The sequence below is a fragment of the Triturus cristatus genome, chromosome 4_1, assembly GCF_964204655.1.
Source record: "Triturus cristatus chromosome 4_1, aTriCri1.1, whole genome shotgun sequence".
Classification (NCBI taxonomy): Eukaryota; Metazoa; Chordata; class Amphibia; order Caudata; family Salamandridae; genus Triturus; species Triturus cristatus.
In genome coordinates this window covers 749,470,194-749,488,985 of record NC_140585.1, presented here as the reverse complement: position 1 = coordinate 749,488,985, position 18,792 = coordinate 749,470,194, and the positions used below count along the sequence as shown (strand labels likewise).

The 18,792-nt window shown below is 48.2% G+C and overlaps 1 protein-coding gene across 9 annotated transcripts in view; it reads right to left on the bottom strand.

Annotated features, from left to right (window-relative positions):
* The window catches only part of SYCP3 (synaptonemal complex protein 3), a 920,669-nt gene that overhangs the window by 845,297 nt on the left and 56,580 nt on the right, over nucleotides 1-18,792 (bottom strand). For 3 of the 9 annotated variants that reach the window (XM_085653276.1, XM_085653269.1, XM_085653270.1), the window contains exons 2-3: nucleotides 11,750-11,814; nucleotides 11,546-11,588 (exon numbers count right to left, since the gene is read on the bottom strand). The exons of 4 other annotated variants lie outside the window; for them this stretch is intronic. The gene's annotated coding sequence lies outside the window, so the exon portion shown is untranslated. The remainder of the gene's footprint in view (nucleotides 1-11,545; nucleotides 11,589-11,749; nucleotides 11,815-18,792) is intronic. 2 more of the 9 variants (XM_085653277.1, XM_085653273.1) reach the window with 1 other exon arrangement.

Sequence of the window (18,792 nt, the reverse complement as noted above, 5' to 3'; positions counted from 1 at the left end):
TACATCCAGCTACGAAGTGCCTGTAGAGCATAGATTTGCAAGGCTTTAAAATGCTAGTACTGACAAACACTCTTGCCTCTGATGGTCTTGGTAACAGGATAGGGGTTGGAGGGGAAGAAGCCAGACAGATAAGAGTGGGGTTGGGAGTAGAGAAAGCAACACGAACAAGGACGACAGGAGAAGAAAATATTACCTCAATCAAGAACAAGCAGCAGAACTACAAAACAACAAAACTAAAGTTGAAGCAATCAATACTTGATCCATGCACCAGTCAAAAGAAGAAGTCGTCCAATTAGGAGGAACCAAATAGGAGTGACAATAGAGTAAACTAATGGTAAGCTATGGGCGGGTTCCAAGCCCCTTGTATACAATAACTCTCGCAAGCGACAGCACATGCTTGCTGTCTTAGGGTAGACCTTATGAGTCCATATCCAGCTCAGTTTATTGGGATTTTGAAACTCGCTGGCGTTATATTTAGATAAGCAACAACCAAAGGAAATGATGGACGGAGTGTTGAACATTGCAAGCACTCACCCCCAGTCAACTGATCTGGGTTTAATCCATCACCGTTCTTTAGCCCACTCTGCCACCCCAGTTCTGACATGGCCATATGCAAATCAGTCTGACCCTGTGCCTCATGGGAACAGTCCAGCCCGAACTGCCAAGCCATGTCTTCCCTGGACCGAAAACAAGCTTTCTAGGACCGGTTTCTGGCATTTCAGCCGTCTTCAGCCAGGCTTGCTTAAATCCAGTGGCAAAGAGAGCAAGGGACTCGCGTCTGAGCATACCCTGCCAACATATGGCGAACAAAGCAACAACCAAAGGAAATGGACGGAGTGTTGAACATTGCAAATGTTCAACACTCCGTCCATCATTTCCTTTGGTTGTTGGGGGACAGGAGCAGATTTGCTCAGATATTACATTTCTAGCCTTCTATCACCGCAATGGTTATTGAATCACCAAAAAGGAAAGCAGTTCTCCTATTCTTAGGATAGTCTCTTGATCATAGCCTAGTTCATTCACGAGACCACGTTGCAGAAACGTGTAATACCTGTCAATGAGCATCCGCAAGATGGCCGATAAGCTCGTTGTAGATGCTGTAAGTTTGTCTCTCTTTAATGTCTCACACAATTGGCTTACTATCTTTCGCCATATGAATTATTCAGACTGATGCAGTAAGGCAATGCCAGCAGAGGCCTCATTCCGTCTGTAACTGTACAACCAATGTCAGCTATGGCCATCTTAAGAATGGAGGAATATAAACAGAGCCAGCATAGGCTTCGCGCTTTTCACACACATATCCTTGATAGTGACTAGTTCCCCTGGGGTTTAACGTATGCATACATTAGTATATAAAAATGTATGCATCAGCGTGCAGCTGTTTAGCATCTTTCCTGTATAGTGAAACAGAATGGCGCAAGACTAGTACGAAATAATTGCTTTATTACACAATAATTTATTTTGTTAGAACTCAGAGGACCATGTACTACACAAAGAATAAATAGGTTTCCACAACCTCGCAGAGGACGGAGTCTTGAATCGAGTCATGTGTTCTTCTAAACCATGAAGATGGTGTCAACTTATAGACTAGGTAAGATACAATAAGCGTCATTCTATGGTTTGCACATATATTTAGTCATCTAGATTACTGAAGCAATTCTAATTATTTTTTGCAGACAATCGAACTTTGAAAAAACGAGGTCACCAATTATTATTTTGATGTAAAAAAAAAAAAAACGAAACATTATTTTCCCTTTTTAAAAGTGGTAGTAGTATTTCAAACATGTACATTGGAACTTTTACCCATTAGTTACTGTCACAGACTTAAGGAGTCATTATCCTAATGAAAGCAACCTCTGTATTAGAAAGTCCGAATGTGTACAACTAAGCAAAAGCTTCAATTGTATTTACTTGTATAGGAATACATGTGTAAATAAGTCAAATCTTAAATGGACGTTAGTCCTGAAAACATGAAGAGGTTGAACCAATGGTCAACTATATTTTATCCCATGGAAAAACATCTTAGACACGCGACTAGAGACTCAAAGGAGATTAAGACACAATGTATTTGTTTTAACTGTAGCTTACCTAAAATATTGTTTCCTGCAGACTAACCCACAAACATGCACCACTTTTTTATAATATGCATTGACAGATCGTACATTTGGAGATAAGAGACACAAGGCTAATTTAAGTAAATATGCTGTTTGATGCACCAGATAAACACAGATATAAAGAAGCAAAACTAGATTTGCAACAATGCATTAGCATTTTCAGTATACACAATAAAGAACGTACTAGGATCTTCAGCATCCAGCTACTTTTTTCCATAAAGGTTACAGAATGAGTCTGCAGTGCAGACAGTCTCTTACCTGCTTGCATTAAGCTGTGCAGGACACTGGGTTATGCCCTGCAGACCCAACCTGAAAACTGAATCTGCAGTGACAGGAGTACTCCCAGCTCATGCAATCCACTACGCTGGTGTTAATCCCCAAGGCAACCATCGTAAACACACCATCAGGTCCCCCTGCGAGAAGCTACGGTGCAGTATACATGCAAAAGGGCTAGTTAGCCCACCCGTGGCCCCAAGAAGGCCGTGTGGGCAGGCACTTCCTGACATCCTCAATCAGAAAACTTTTCCTGCTCCCAAGAGTCACCACTCATTCCTTTCATGCATCCTGTTCCTTAACAGTAACCTGCAAGCAGGCAACATTTTCTAACCATCACTTCAGATATCTCACGGGTCGCCAGTACTTCAGCTTAGGATCTGTACCAGGAGACTGACCATAGGCCTGACAGTTCAGAAGGGTTGGCTCACTACCAAAAAGTAAAGATAGGGCACGTCTAGCACTGCCTTCCAGGAGTCTGTCTGGCCTACTTCTCCTTTAGTTACAATTGACTAGGCAGCACCTCAAGTTCAGAAGTGTCCAATACAGCGCAAGTCTCGGGGTCCTTTGCTATTTGGTAACCCCTGTCCCAATGTTCTTACTAGTACAGGTTGCACCTTCCTCGTACCCATTACTCTCCTCTTGGTGCTTTCAGTAGGTTTAGCTTTCAGAGATCCATCATCTCTCTTTGGGGCGACTTCAGTACTCGCACAAACAGGTTTCCTTTCTAACTGTGGTAATTTACTGCCCAGGATGCAGAATTAGACAGTTAGCCACTTTCCTCTGGGCGACTAACTCCCTACATCTCACGCAAACCATATTAGCATGGTCCTGCTCAATACCATAAACATTCCTGACCCTGCAGACTTGACCCTTCAAGTAATGTACTGGGGAAAACCAACATCTCCAATACCACCATCTGTCTGGAACATATTCTTGTGGCCTTACTTTTTAGTTCTCTCAGGTAATTTCAATCTGCCCTCATGGTCCAACTCCTAACAAACAAACTAGGGAGTACTCGACCTACCCCATTTGTAAACTTACTACACACAACCCGGACTTGTTATCCCTCAAACGAGCCCACCACTAGGGGCTCCAGGGTAGAAGACGAGTTCCATCACTTGTGCCCTTGCTTCAAGCAGTCAAAGCAAGGCCCTTTACACATAAGGGGTCCTTTAGCTATCTCCTACCCATTGGTACCCACCCTCCTTCACTGACATTATGCAGACCCTCCAGGATTTAGTGAATTTGTGATTCGCAAAAACAAAACTGCAAAATTCTAACTTTCGTTACTAAATCCCCAGTAAAATCTTTAAAAAACAAGATTTGGAAGCTTATGTGTCCCACATTTTATTGAGCCTGCTCAGCAGTGCGAGCTTAATAAAAGGAGGAAGGGTGGGAGAGAGGTGTTTCTCTGCGAAGGCACTATGAGCTTCCTGGAGGGAGGGCCTGCCCCCTAAAGCCAAGCTGCTCTGAGCCTGCACAAAAAGAAGAAAGACTGCTGGAGGTCGGGACACTGCAAGTATGAGAGAGTCTGTCTCCTTTAGCAGTCTCTTTTCCTTGTCAAGCACCGTGAAACACATGCTGCTGCAAGAAAGTGTTGCAGTAGCCCCCTCCATCCTTCTCACAACTTACACTGAGACAGGAAAATGGTGCAGTGTGTACAATAACAGCTCCCTCTAACAGTATGTATGTATGTCACACTCTGAAGGGACTGGATGGTGGCAGAGAGCACAAAGTTTTAACTGCACTCAACACTTGCACTGGTCTTTAGCAAGTTACCCAATGCCCATCTTAGTGTGGACTTGCGCTGTTGGAGATGCGACCTTTCGGAATGCAACATAGTCCATATTTTATGGGAATGTGATCGACTGAGGGCCTTCTGGTTGCAGGTTTGGGATCATATGAGAGAAGGCCTTTGGGTGGATAGACCATTTTCCGCCCGGATGTGCTCTTGCATGATACTTCTGACCACCCATCAGTGACTAAATGTTCATAGACGGCTTTCCGCTGCCCTAGGGTTGGCTAAATTGGCGATTCTGCGATTTTGGAAAATCGACCCGACTACCCACTTTTCAGAACTGGTTGGATAACATGTATGATAAGGCAAGTTTTGAACACCTCATTTATAAGCTAAATGACAACTTTCAGATCTTCTAAGCAATATTGGGCCCTTTCCTTAAAGATTGATGTTCAACATTAGCGGGGTTGGAAAGGCACTACGAGGTGAACAATTGCATGGAAACTTTGGCCGAAATTAGAGAGCTGATTACAGACTTTAATGAGACTACGGAGCAAGAAATAAAGCCTAGGCGCTAGGTGGCTAGAACCTATGATGAGGGTGGGAGGCCGGGCCGTAGTCTTGTTCCAAAATCAGGCCACCGCTTGCACATGAATTTGTCAAAGAGGTAGAATGTAAGGATGGGACTAAATGCTACAACTCGCCCAACATATTGGACCAATTTGTAGACTACTATTCCGACCTCTACAGCTCCAGAGAGGCAGCTACTGGGGATGAGACTCTTGCCTACTTCGAGGAAATTGCGCTCGCTTGGATGTCCACAGGGCAGCGAGAATTTTTAGTGCAACTAACAGTGGAGGCCATTTTAGCATTGCATGGTGGGAAGACTTCAGGTAGTAATGGGTTGTCTGGCGAGTTTTATAAAACGTACGCTTATTTGCTTGCTCAACATTTACACAATCTGCATGTCGAAGCCTATGAGGTCAATCAGCTCCCCACGACACTACGGTAAGCATTAGTGGTCAACACAAATACAACAGAAAACTGGTGGTCTAAAAAAGGAACATAAGGAACAAACCAACCTAACTCGTAGTACCAAGATGAGAGATCCTACCAATAACAATCGCTAGGGAGGAAAGATACCAGTGACAGGAAATAAAGTCACATAATGTTGATAGGATTTCCATCAACTGCCAAGAGAGGCCAGTGTCATCATTTGGTTATCCTTCAATCTTAGCTACTGCTCCTCAAAGCCTTGAGGGAAATCATGTAGCAAGAGATTGCAAGTGAACAGTACACAGTAAAGTCAGAAAAGGAAACTTTACAGATAAAGACTAACCAGTATGGTCATGAGTGATACAGCAATAGTAAATCATCTCGTGTGATGGAAATATTAGTGCAGTGCAAAAAAGTGAAATTTAAAAAGGAGCTGGGAGAGAGAGAAACAGCCTTTAATCACCATCTCAATGCCAATCCTATTAAAGAACAAGTTACTTACCTTCGGTAACGATGTATCTGTAAGAAACATTAGTTAGTTAGATTCCTCACCTTAGAATATCCCCAGGCGTCAGACTGGATCCGGAAGATTTTTCGTCAGCAATACCCCTTGCGCGTCGCTAGGCGTCGTCTGCGGCTCCGCGTCCGTCGTCGGCGTCGTGCGCCGGAATGACGTCGGAATACTTAGACGCCGCCCTCGCGCGCTGACGTCAGTTCTTGTACATAGCTTTCCGCGCCAGGAACGCAGAGCCATGCAAAGACCGACACTGGTGCCAAGAATAAAATCTAGGGGCCTGAAAAGGACAACCTTAACCCTAGATGTCAGTTCGCAGAACGGGGAGGATGGGTGGGTCGGTGAGGAATCTAACTAACTAATGTTTCTTACAGATACATCGTTACCGAAGGTAAGTAACTTGTTCATCTGAAAGAAACACGTTAGTTAGATTCCTCACCTTAGAATAGATACCCAAGCAATACCATCCCCGGTGGTGGGTCTGCGAACCAAGATCACACCAGAAAGTCCTGGAGGACAGAACGGCCAAAGAAGCCATCCCTCCGGACTTGGCTGTCAAGGCAATAATGCCTGGCAAACGTGTGTAACGAAGCCCACGTCGCCGCCTGACAGATGTCCTGCAAAGGGACTCCCTGTCCCAAGGCAGTAGTAGCCGCTGTGGCCAGAGTAGAATGGGCGCGCAGCCCAACAGGAGGGTCCTTTTTTGCCAAAGAATAGCAAATTTTGATACACAAAACGACCCACCGAGAGATGGTCCGTTTGTGCACAGCTTTCCCCTTCTTAGCGCCCACGTACCCAACAAAAAGCTGGTCGTCCACCCGGAACTGTTTTGTGCGGTCCAGATAAAAGGAGAGCGCACGTTTTGGGTCCAGACGGTGGAGCCTCTCTTCCTCTTTGGAAGGATGCGGAGGCGGAAAGAAGGTGGGCAAGGTGACAGATTGCCCAAGATGAAATGGAGTCACCACTTTCGGAAGAAAGGAAGGACGAGGCCGAAGGACAACCTTGTCCGGATGAACAGAGAGAAAAGGAGGCTTTGAAGATAAAGCCTGGAGCTCACTCACCAGTCTAGCCGAGGTGATGGCTACCAGAAAAGCAGTCTTAAGAGTCAGAAGACGAAGAGGACAATTGTGAAGAGGCTCGAAGGGAGCGCACATCAGGAATGTCAAGACCAGATTCAAGTCCCACTGAGGCATTACAAAAGGGACAGGAGGGAACGTGTGAGTAATGCCTTTTAGAAAGCGTGTAACCACAGGGGACTTGAAAAGAGAAGGCTGATCAGGAAGCCGCAAGAAGGCGAAGATGGCAGCAAGATAACCTTTCAGGGTGCCCAGGGCAGAGCCCTGCCGGGCCAGAGAAAGAAGAAAGAGGAGAACCTCAGAAAGAGGGGCGGAAAGGGGATCCACAGCCTTTGCTGTGCACCATGCCACAAATTTGTTCCACCGGCAGGCGTATACCGTCTTTGTGGAGGGACGCCTGGCTGCCAGAATGATATCACAGACTTCAGGAGGCAAGTCAAATGGCATCAACTGCCGCCGCTCAATCTCCACGCATGGAGGTGGAGGCTGGACAGGTTCGGGTGGAGGACCGTCCCCTGCTGCTGCGACAGAAGATCCTCCCGAAGGGGCAGACGTATCGGGGGATCGGTCAACATACTGAGTAGCTCGGGATACCAGTATCTTCGTGCCCAATCCGGAGCCACCAAGATGACTTGGGCCCGGTCGTGCCTGATCTTCTTCAGCACTCTGGGCAGAAGTGGTATAGGCGGAAAGGCGTACAACAGACCGCAACTCCACTCGTGACGAAAAGCGTTGCCGAGCGAGTGCCGCCTTGGAAATTCCAACGCGCAGAACTGCTGACATTGCGCGTTCTCTTCGGTGGCGAATAGATCTAACCAAGGCTCTCCCCACTGCTGAAAGAGACCTTGCGCCACTTCGGAGTTCAGACGCCATTCGTGATCCATCATGCACCGGCGGCTGAGTTCGTCCGCTCTGGCGTTCAGAGAGCCCGCCAGATGTTGAACCACTAGGGTGACTCCCTGGTGTTCCAGCCACGTCCAGAGGCGCAGAGCCTCCTGACAAAGGGTCCACGACCCCACCCCGCCCTGTTTGTTGCAATACCACATGGCGGTGGTGTTGTCCGTGAACACCTGCACGACACTGCCCCTGACAGAGGGAAGGAAGGCTTTCAGTGCAAGTCGGATCGCTCTCAACTCCAACAGGTTGATGTGGAGGCGAGACTCCGCCGGAGACCAGAGGCCTCTGATCTCCGCCTCTCCCATATGGCCACCCCAGCCCAGGAGGGACGCATCCGTCACTACGACATGCTCCGGTTGGGGAAGGGAGAGTTTCCTGCCCATGACCCAATCGCGGTCCGTGAGCCACCACTGCAACTGTTGTGCAGTGCCCTCCGAGATCAAGACATGGTCGGACAGGTTGCCGTGATGCTGGGCCCACTGAAACTTCAGGTCCCACTGCAGAGCCCGCATGCGCCGCCTGGCGTGATGCACTAGTAGGATGCAGGAGGCCATCAGCCCCAGAAGCCGCAACACTAGCCTGACCGAAACCCAGGATAGAGGCCGAAAGATGGGAATCAGGGCCTGTATATCCCGGACCCGCTGTTCCGGTGGATAGACCCGGAACTGCGCCGAATCGAGAACTGCTCCGATGAAGAGGAGCTTCTGAGAGGGACTCAGGTGTGACTTCGGCACGTTGATGGAAAATCCCAGCAAATGCAGGAGATCCGCCGTAGTCTGGAGGTGGGAGACGACTGCCTGGGGCGAGCCCGCCTTCAACAACCAGTCGTCGAGATAGGGGAAGACTGGAACCCCTGATCTGCACAGATGAGCTGCGACCACCGCCATCACTTTCGTGAACACCCGAGGGGCACTGGTGAGGCCGAAGGGGAGCACGGTAAACTGAAAATGCTCTTTGCCCACCGTGAACCGCAGGTAACACCGGTGGGCCGGCAGGACGGGGATATGGAAATATGCGTCCTGCAAGTCCAACGCTACCATCCAGTCTCCGGGGTCTAGGGCAGCTAGAACCTGAGCCAAGGTTAACATCTTGAACCTTTCCTTTCGGAGGAAGGCATTGACGTCCCGGAGGTCCAAGATGGGGGCGTAGGCCCCCTTTGCCCTTCTTGGGAACCAGAAAGTAGTGGGAATAACAACCACGACCTACTTCTAGACTCGGAACGCGCTCGACGGCCCCCTTGGCCAAGAGGGCCGAAACTTCCTCGCGGAGAAGATTCAAATGATCCCCCGAGATACGGTGGTGCTGCGGTGGCATGGCTGGAGGGGTCGTCTCGAAGGGGAGGGAGTAGCCCCTTCGGACAATTTGCAGCACCCACCTGTCCGATGTAATGGACCGCCAGTGGAGCAGGTGATGGCGAACTCTGCGCCCACTGGCGTGGAATGGGCCTGAAAGCTCGGACTAGGAAGGCTTTGAGGCGGATGCTGCCGGGGTGGATGTGGGCTGACCAAGTCGTCCTCCAGATCCGCCACGGCGGAAACCACGTCCGCGCGCAGGTTGGTTCTGCGGCTGGTGGCTTGGCGGACGTGAGGAGGCGCCCCTTCCTTGGCCACGAAAGGGGCGAAAAGCGGAGGTGTGCGCCCGCGGAGCCGAGAGGCCCAAGGACTTGGCCGTAGCCCGGGAGTCCTTAAAGCGGTTCAGCGCACTGTCCGCCTTCTCACCAAACAGGCGAGTGCCATCAAAGGGCATGTCCATGAGGGTGTTCTGGACATCCCCGGAAAATGACGTGGACCGCATCCAGGCGTGGCGGCGGAGCGCCACCGTGGTGGAAATCGCCCTACCCAGCGAGTCCGTGGTGTCAAGCCCACATCGTATGGCGTGCCGCGCTGCATCCCTCCCATCGGCCAAAGCCTGGGTAAGACTTGTCCGGACCTCCTCCGGACACAGGGGCAGCACGTCCTCCACCGTATCCCACAGAGAATGGGAATAACGGTCCAAGAGACAGGCGGTGTTCAAAGACCGCAGGCCCAAACTAAGGGACGAGAACAGTTTCTTGCCAAACTGCTCGAGTCTCTTGGAATCCCGGTCCAGCGGAGCGGTCGGGAAGGAGGATTGGGAGGTAGAGGCCTGGATAACCAGACTCTCGGGGGTGGGGTGTTGGGACAGGAAACTGGGGTCGCCCGGAGCAGGGCGGTGGCGCCTGGCAACGTTCCTATCCACAGGAGGAACTGTGGAGGGCTTGGACCAGGTGCCCTGCAGAACGTCAGTGAGGGCCTCATTGAACGGCAGCAGAGGCTCAGTGGAGCTTGCTGCGGTTTGAAGCACCTCAGTGAGGATGTTAGTCCTCACAGCCACGGCAGGCAGCTCGAGCCCAAGGGCTGCGGCCGCCTTGCGCAGCACCACAGAAAATGCTGCACCCTCCTCCGAAGCCAGAGTCGGAGGAGAAGTGAATCCAGTGTCTGGCGAGGTATCCAGACCACTGGCCTCCCCCAGTTCATCCGCCCAGTCCTGTGAAAGCTGCGACTGAACAGCCATAGGGTCCTCGAACCCCTCCCAGTCGCCCCCGTCTTCCGATTCCTGATAAACAGGAGAAATGATCGGAGCCGGACTGTAGAGATATTAGGTCTCAAGCGGCGCCGGACGCGGCGTCGGTCGACGCCGTTCCGGCGCCGGGTCCGGAATAGGGCTAAACTGGGGTTGGACGCCGTCCGGAGTCGGCACCGAAGGCGTCGGCGGCGCCGGAGTAGGAGTCTGCGCCGGCGGCGGCGGTGGTTCATTCACTGGCGCCGGTGGAGGAGTGATTAGGTCAACCGGCGTCGACGGGGGCCCAGGCATGGGCCCCGCGGGGACCTGCGGCGTCGAGACCGGAGTCGCCGACGGCGCCGGGGCCGAAGCCGCCGGCAGGCAAGGTCGCCCAGTCGAGTCCGCGGGGCCCGAAGGCGCGCCAGCGGGCGTCGACGGCGGGGCCAGGCTCCTCATGGCCTAGAGGAAGGCACTGACCTCCGCCGGCGTCGCGTTAGTCCAAGGGACCGGAGGGTATGGGGACGGGCACGGCGCCTGCGGGGGTGGAACCACCCGGACCCTCGGCCGAGTCGCGCGACCGGCGAGGGGAGTCCGAAGAGCGATGTCGCCTCTTGGACTTCTTAGAGCGTTTGGACTTACCAGACGACTTGGAGCCCGACGATCGATGGTGGCGTCGGCTAGGGCTCCGCGAGCGATCCTTGGACCTCCTCCTGGACCTGGATCGCGCACGACGCGGAGCCGAGTGGCGAAGCTCGAGAAGCTTGCGGGACCGCTCCCGCCGAGCCTTCGAAGTCAGGGCCTGGCAATCGGAGCACGACTCCGCGTCGTGGTCGGACCTAAACAGTAGAGGCACCGGCGGTGGTGATCGGTCACCGACATCAGTCGATGGCAATCCTCGCAAGCCTTGAACCCAGGCATCCTACCGGCACCAGATGTCGACAGACAAGGATCAAAAGTGATCAAAAAAGATTTAGTCAAAAAAGACTAAAAAGGGGTAGCTCTCCCGGATCTGCGCTTACTGGCGCGGAAAAAAGAAGAACTGACGTCAGCGCGCGAGGGCGGCGTCTAAGTACTCCGACGACATCATTCCGGCGCACGACGCCGACGACGGACGCGGAGCCGCAGACGACGCCTAGCGACGCGCAAGGGGTATTGCTGACGAAAAATCTTCCGGATCCAGTCTGACGCCTGGGGATATTCTAAGGTGAGGAATCTAACTAACGTGTTTCTTTCAGATAGTATGTATACACAACTTTAAACAAATAGGTTGCTTCACAATGGGTCGACAAGTTTCAGCCTAAATGGAACTTTTTCCGGCTTTCTTCAGGACCTATACAGATAAACTAGCTACTGCAAAATAGTGAATATGAAAAATATATGTAACGTGTGAAAGAAAATTGTCAAAAAGTACAACCTTGAGTGATGAGATCTCTGAATGAGCAGGGTAATCTTCACTCCTGTAGAGAATAAATCATGAACAAATAAAGTTCTTAGTGCTCTCAATGTTGGTATAGTAAGTTCCTTAAGAACCTGTACATCGCAGAATTAGCGATTCTTATGTGAAAGTCACAAGTAGTGTTGGCGCACCGTTATTTAAATAATAAAACAGTGCACTCACCTGCATCATTCGAGATACAGACCTCACCTCATCTGGTCACTAACTCAGGTATTGGAGACCCCGCTCTAAAGGAAATTTAGATATAGATACTAGCTTAAAGAATACAATTGTATTTCTTCATGAGTTAGCTACAATGTTGTATTATTTCTCCTAGCTACATTATGAAAACCAGACGTTTCTAAAATCTTCTTGCCTCGCAATTAATCACCTTATCTAGTGAATGTAGTAATTACTGTCAGTACCCTTCTTAGGGAGACAAAACGAAACAAAAGACAAATCACAAACCTCTAAAACGGTGGAAATTGCCTATTATGATAAAAGATAACTGTTTGGAAAGGGGTAAGGTTTTAGCATAATTAACGCTTTTGTGTTCCTGTTTCGCCTATAAATGAAATACTCAGCGAGAAACAGTACTTTCTAGGTAAAGAAAACAAGTGTTGATGGACTCCATGAAAGGACGCTGAACATCCGCTCAATGACACGTGAACGTATTGTTCGGAGGGAGTGCAGCGTAGCTTTACCGGTGGAGTGGCTCTCAAAAATGGAAGCGAGTAGACAAGAGTACAAATAACCGCATGAACATGGTTCTATCACTCACCTATCTGTCGGTGCCTCGGACTCTCCTGGGTTTGTGGGAGGTGCCGAGGCTCCGATTAAGTGACGTTTTATAGCACGCTCGCTGCGTGGGTTGCGGTACCAATCTAGTCGCAGCGTTAGAACTACAAAATGACGTATTGAGACCAGGAAATGGTAGTTACTATTGTGTATCTCGAATGAATTAGAAAAATTTATCGGTACCAACAGTAGAGGTAAAGTATTCAAGAGATAATGAATATAATGGGTCTTAAATTACCCGTAACGATAGTGTATAAACAGCAAAATACCTCACAATTATACACCATATTTTTGATGGAAACGTTTTCCGGGTCTCAAGCTAATGACGTTGTCTACGTGGGTTGTAGGACCAATCATGTTGCAAGTTTTCAGCGTTCACATAGCGTTGTTGACAGTCTGGAATGGTGGTTCCTTAAACAAAACTATAGTGTAGTGGGAAAGCTTTATTGATACCAGCGCTCAACAGACAAACATGGTTGTTGGTGAAGGAAATAAAGCAATTGGTGTCAATTAATACTAGATAAGTTTGTATTCGCATCTAGCGATAGGATAAGTAGTAAGTTGGAGAGATTCCTCAGATACCGATCCCTTGTGCAAGTAAAAAACCTTTTATCAAAGAGATGAAGGGGAGCTGCAACAATGTCTAGTATATGACCATCATGGGCTATTGTAAAGCAGTTCAAGGGATCGAGTCATTAAGACCCTGCTGATCATTCCGCAGTTTGCACACCCATCGTTGTTCTTTGTTGAAGAGAAATTTGGTCTTGTCAGTGATATAGGACGGTATAAAGGGCTTTTCTAAGACCGTCCATGTAAAATCTTCCGCCTGGTGATTTTATTCAACAAAGTGTCGAGTCAGCCTAGTGTTGGTCTTTTTGCATCTTAAAGTGCTTTTGTGTTCTTGCATCCTTAATTTGACTTTGCGAGTCATCATACCTACATACTGGTATTGGCATGGGCATTGTAGTAGGTAGATCAAATTGTCACTGTTACAATTAGGGAAAGATTGTTGAATCCATGGCCTGGTTGTACCCATCTCGATTGTTTTAGATTGTTTGGTTTGCGGGCAAACATCACATGTCCCACAAGGATAGTGGCCATGGATAGCTGGTAAATTCCATAAAGTACCCTGTGTTCTTGGTTCTCGCTCCCTGATACGTGTGTTGACCAATTTAGCTCGGAGATTCTGACCCCTTTTGAAGGCAAAGAGAGGCATTGGAATTGTATGATTGCAGGTATTCAAAATACGCCCGTTTTTGCGAATGCTTTTCTGGATACCATTCGTAACCGTACTGAAAGTGTTGACACATGCAAGGCGCTCTAGTTTAGGTTTTTCACACCTGGGTTCTAGCAGCGCATCTCTATGGTTATTCGTTGCACGTTTACATGCATTTTTTATCAGTTTCTTAGGATATAGTTTCACTGATAGTTGGTTGGAGAGATCACTAGCATGTGGTTTGTATAGATCTAGGATTGAGCAGTTGCGTCTCAAACGTAGTTGCTTATACATACTTTTAATAGGATTGGCATTGAGATGGTGATTAAAGGCTGTTTCTCTCTCTCCCAGCTCCTTTTAAATTTCACTTTTTTGCACTGCACTAATATTTCCATCACACAAGAGATGATTTACTATTGCTGTATCACTCATGACCATACTGGTTAGTCTTTATCTGTAAAGTTTCCTTCTCTGACTTTACTGTTCACTGTTCAGTTGCAATCTCTTGCTACATGATTTCCCTCAAGGCTTTGAGGAGCATTAGCTAAGATTGAAGGATAACCAAATGATGACACTGGCCTCTCTTGGCAGTTGATGGAAATCCTATCAACATTATGCAAATTTATTTCCTGTCACTGGTATCTTTCCTCCCTAGCGATTGTTATTGGTAGGATCTCTCATCTTGGTGCTACGAGTTAGGTTGGTTTGTTCCTTATGTTCTTCCTTTTTTAGACCACCAGTTTCCGGTTGTATTTGTGTTAATAGTATTGGGGATTGGAACTGTTTGGTCGATAAACTTCTCCCTTAGACCCTATTTCTTCCTTCTGGAGGCAGATCTGAAGCATTAGTGGTCACCTTATTAAAGCCAGGTAAACATCCGGCAAGATGTGATTCGTATAGGCCTCTTTCGCTTCTGAATATCGACACAAAAATCCTCGCTATAGTCATAGCGTCCAGATTGCACCCGTTACTGCCGGCTTTGGTGCTCTCAGATCAGTCAGGGTTTGTGCCGGCTTGTTCAACCACTCAAGTTTGATTCCACACAATAGAGTTTTATGTTTGCTGTGCTGTATCAGATGGGGATGTCGCCCGCATTTACGCATTGGATTAGACTGCTCTATGCAGGCCCGGTGGCCCGGGTACGGATAAATACCTGTCACTCTGGGCTCATCTCAATTAATAGGGGGACGCGGCAGGGTTGCCCGGTGTCCCCTCTACTGTTCGCTGTTGTCCTGGAGCCCCTGTCATGTAGAGTGCACCAGAGACATGCAGATGCGGGGATGCGGCAACGTCCGCTGTCTATATCGCTCTACGTGGACGATATAGTGCTCTATGTTCGCAATCCGGAAGACCACCTAAACAGTTTGATATGGGAATTTATCACTTTCGAACTACTCAGGCCTTAGTATACACTGGGATAAATCATTCATTTTCCCCCTGACCTCTGGTATGGTGATCTACGAGTTGGACTACCTGCTGGAATGGTGCATGGATCCAGTTAAATATCTAGGTGTGTGAATTCATAGGGACCCTGAACTAGTTTCGAAAGAAAGTACGATGGTGAATTTGGAGGAGCAAGTGGACCGCTGGATTAAACTACCGTTGTCATTAGCGGACAGGGTGGCGGTTCTAAAAACGGTGGTCTTTCCGCGATTTTTTAATTTATTTGTGAATGTCCCAATACCCTGACTAAAGTTTTATTTACCACTTTGCGCTCTGTTCTAATTAGGATTGTGAGGGCTGGCAGGCAACCGCAGGGCCGCTAGGAGGTCCTTGTCAGGCCATATATACAGGGAGGTTTTGGGGCACCATACTTCTAATTAGATTACCTGTGTGCGCAAGCGCATTCTGCACATTATGGGTATTATACCCTGCCTTTCCTACCCAATGTAGCGGTGGAGGTGGATGGGGCATATCCTTTGCCTCTCCCCACTAGGTTGTTGCATGCACACATAATAGGGCCACGGAGGGGGGAACTTGAAATATACAGTGGAAAACCCAATATACCCTTGAAGGCTTGGGTAAATAGTATGTACTGGTAAAGTGTGCCTTCAAGGGATTTTTTGAAAGGCTGAATTATATAAATTGACTATAGGATAAAGATATACCTATAGGTGAGGTTTATCTCAGAGTGCATATATCATGAAGTTGTATACTATGCTTTAGTCATATATATACATACAAATCATTTCAACCAGATTAAAACAATTGAATTATCAGAAAGGACAAAAGGTGTGTGAAAAAAAGTTAATTTATATCAATAAATGGTATTCAGGGTACCTAAAATTTAGACAGTTGTACAAAATTTGGGAGGAAATCCATTCAATGATTCCTCCACTTAACAGTAAATCAAACACTTTTTCTTGGTGATACTTAGAAGTTATCTAGAAAACAGTGCGATAGTCGACGTTTCGGTCTTTACATTTCAGTTCATAAGACCATCTTCAGGACTGGTAATTTAAAAGTTGACCCCTGGAAGTTTAATGGTTATCCAGGCATTTGTCGAAATTTCTAACCTCCACGTTCAAAGACCAATGCGGATTTGGTGGTCCTGGTGTAGTAAATCTCGTTTTAGCGGGTAGAGGAGACCCGTGTCATTTAGTTCGACTTGAGCGAGTCGTCTATCATTCAATTCAACTTCACAGCAAACTAGTTCTTTAAGGCTTCTTTCAAAAAGAAGAAAAAGAGCTTGTGACAGATAGATCGATGTCGTAACTAAAGTACTCGAAACCAGGAAAACCAATGATTCGGCGGTCTCGCCTGCAGAGTGAAGTCAAAGTGCTCTTTGACTTCACTCCGCAGACGAGACACCCGAATCACTGCCAGTACTCTCTGAGGGAAGACACGAACGCCCCGAGGTCATTTACCGGTTTTCTTGGTTTCGAGTACTTTAGTTACGACATCGATCTGTCAGAAGCTCTTATTCTTACGGAGGAGGAACAGCACCATCAATTGCACTGTAAAGGCTTGGCAGATCCTGGCGGGGAGGTTGCCGCTGTATGCCCTTGCTTTGTCTCTGGCACATCACCCTGATATTACTGTAACACAAGAACCTAGACAGCTTTCTCTTTTAGCAGACGCATGAATAGTTAGCATGGGGGATGTATATCTGGAGGGAATGTTCATCACCCTGGAGTCCATCCATGCCCGTGGCACTGACACTTAGTTATTGGTATTTACATACTATAGATTCAAAGAGGCCCTTAAAACCCTAAATCCTCTACACCCAGCCGCACCATTAACGCAATCGCCCTTGCAGGCTATGCGGACTAGCACCTCCCGTACAAAACGGATTACACAGTTGTACAATGCAATGCAGGTTGATACTGCCCCAGAGTTGCGGTGGGATTGAGAGGTGGAATGAGGTGCTGGACTCTCCCTTAACAGGAAAGGACTGGGAATACTGTTGTGCTTTAACAAGATACTTAACTCCGAACTGTAATTTGAGTATTATTCATTTTAAATATAGTCAACAATTGTATTGTATGCCCAAGCAATTGCAAAGATTTGGATTGAGAGAGTCTGCCAGCTGTGGGCCTGATGCGGATTTTCTGCACCTAGCGTGGTATTGTGAAACAGTGCGGGAAATCTGGGTTCAGATTACTAAGTCATTATCCAATATGGCTCTGGAATCGGTGGGTTGCACCCCACACGTCTGTCTGTTAGGACTTATTAGAAATTTAAAGCAAGAGAATCGGAGACTAGTGGCAGTTGCACTTCTAGAAAAACGGAAAGTGGCACAAAACTCGGAAGGTAGGGGTGTACCCACATTGAGGCAATGGTTGCTGGATATTGCATATTGTAGAGATCAGTTAATTCAATTCGCGGAGGAACTTCCGTAGCTGTCAAGACCTAAAGACATTTGGGCCTCTTTTACCGCTTACTTGCTGACAAGTCACAGCGATCACTTGCCTGATGATTCGACTGATGGCTGAACCTCTGATAGAGCCCTGCTTCCTTTATCAATATTTTAATGCTGTATAACTGTAGGACTTGGCCTTTTTGGCTAAAGTTCCCCAAACTTTTTGCTTTCCCCCCTAGACCGTTTTCCTGACAGAGTTGCCAATTTAGATGCTTTGGGTACTTTGCCACTGCTGATCAGTGTCAAAGTACAAGTGGAAAGTGTAGTGGTAAATGGTTGGACATGATTGGTATGTTTGCCTTACTAGTAAAGTCCCTAGTGATGTGCACTGTGTGTGCCGGGGCTAGTAATGCAAAGGCGTGCGGAAAATGAAACCCAGGCCTGCAGTGTAGGGCCTGCACACCGTTTGCTAAGTAAGCATGTCGTCCTGACAAGTGCAACCACTTGTCAGTCCTGACAAGTGCAACCACTTGAGGCCTTACTTTCCCTTTTGCATACACATTGGGCACCCCTGTTGGTCGGTCACGGGTAATCCCTGGGCAGGGTGCAGTGTAGGTAAACGGCAGGACATATATTAAGGTGTGTGTTATGTCCCGGCAGTGAAAAACACTCCATTTCGTTTTTCACTGCTGAAAGGCCATCCTGCCTATAGGACAGAATGGGGGAGGCTGGGTGTTGTGTTTGTTTGCCTAGTTTCCTGTAAATGTATAATGGAGAGGTGAAGGTTAGTATGTATGAACTCACAGTATCATAACACTTCTTTCTGTGAAGGTGGTTTTGTCACTGTGTGTTCCAGAAATCACTCTTTTAGGAAGTGGCTGAGTTTTGTGCTGTAGGCATTTGTGTGTGTCTCTGCTGAATGTGGATGGACTGTCTGGATCCGAGAGGTGAGAGGAGCTGGGAGAGGTCTTGACCCAGGGAGGGTTTGAGATGGCACCAGGCTGCCCTGCACCTGGAGAGTAGGGGGGGGGGGGGGGGGGGGGGGGGGGGGGGAGGAGAGGCCCGGGAGGTGAAAAGGCCTGGGCTGGTGCTATACACCAACTGACCCATCTCCTGCTGAGCGATTAAGGATCCAGATCCCAAGTATCAAAGGGAGGAAGGGGACACTGGGAGGGAGACACTCAGAACTGATTTAGGGAGGAGTCAAGGACCCCTGAGCAGAAACGAACTTGAGACATTAAGGGGTATAACTATTAAGAGCTGAAACACCTGAACGTTGGAATGAAACAGAAATGGATTGAGACTGAAAAGGCTTGGACCCATTCTGTTGTCAAGAGGAACCTCTGCTAAAGAAGGAGCAACTGAAGAGACTGCAGTGGAAAGACCAAGCCTTGCTTCGTGATCTGGGGC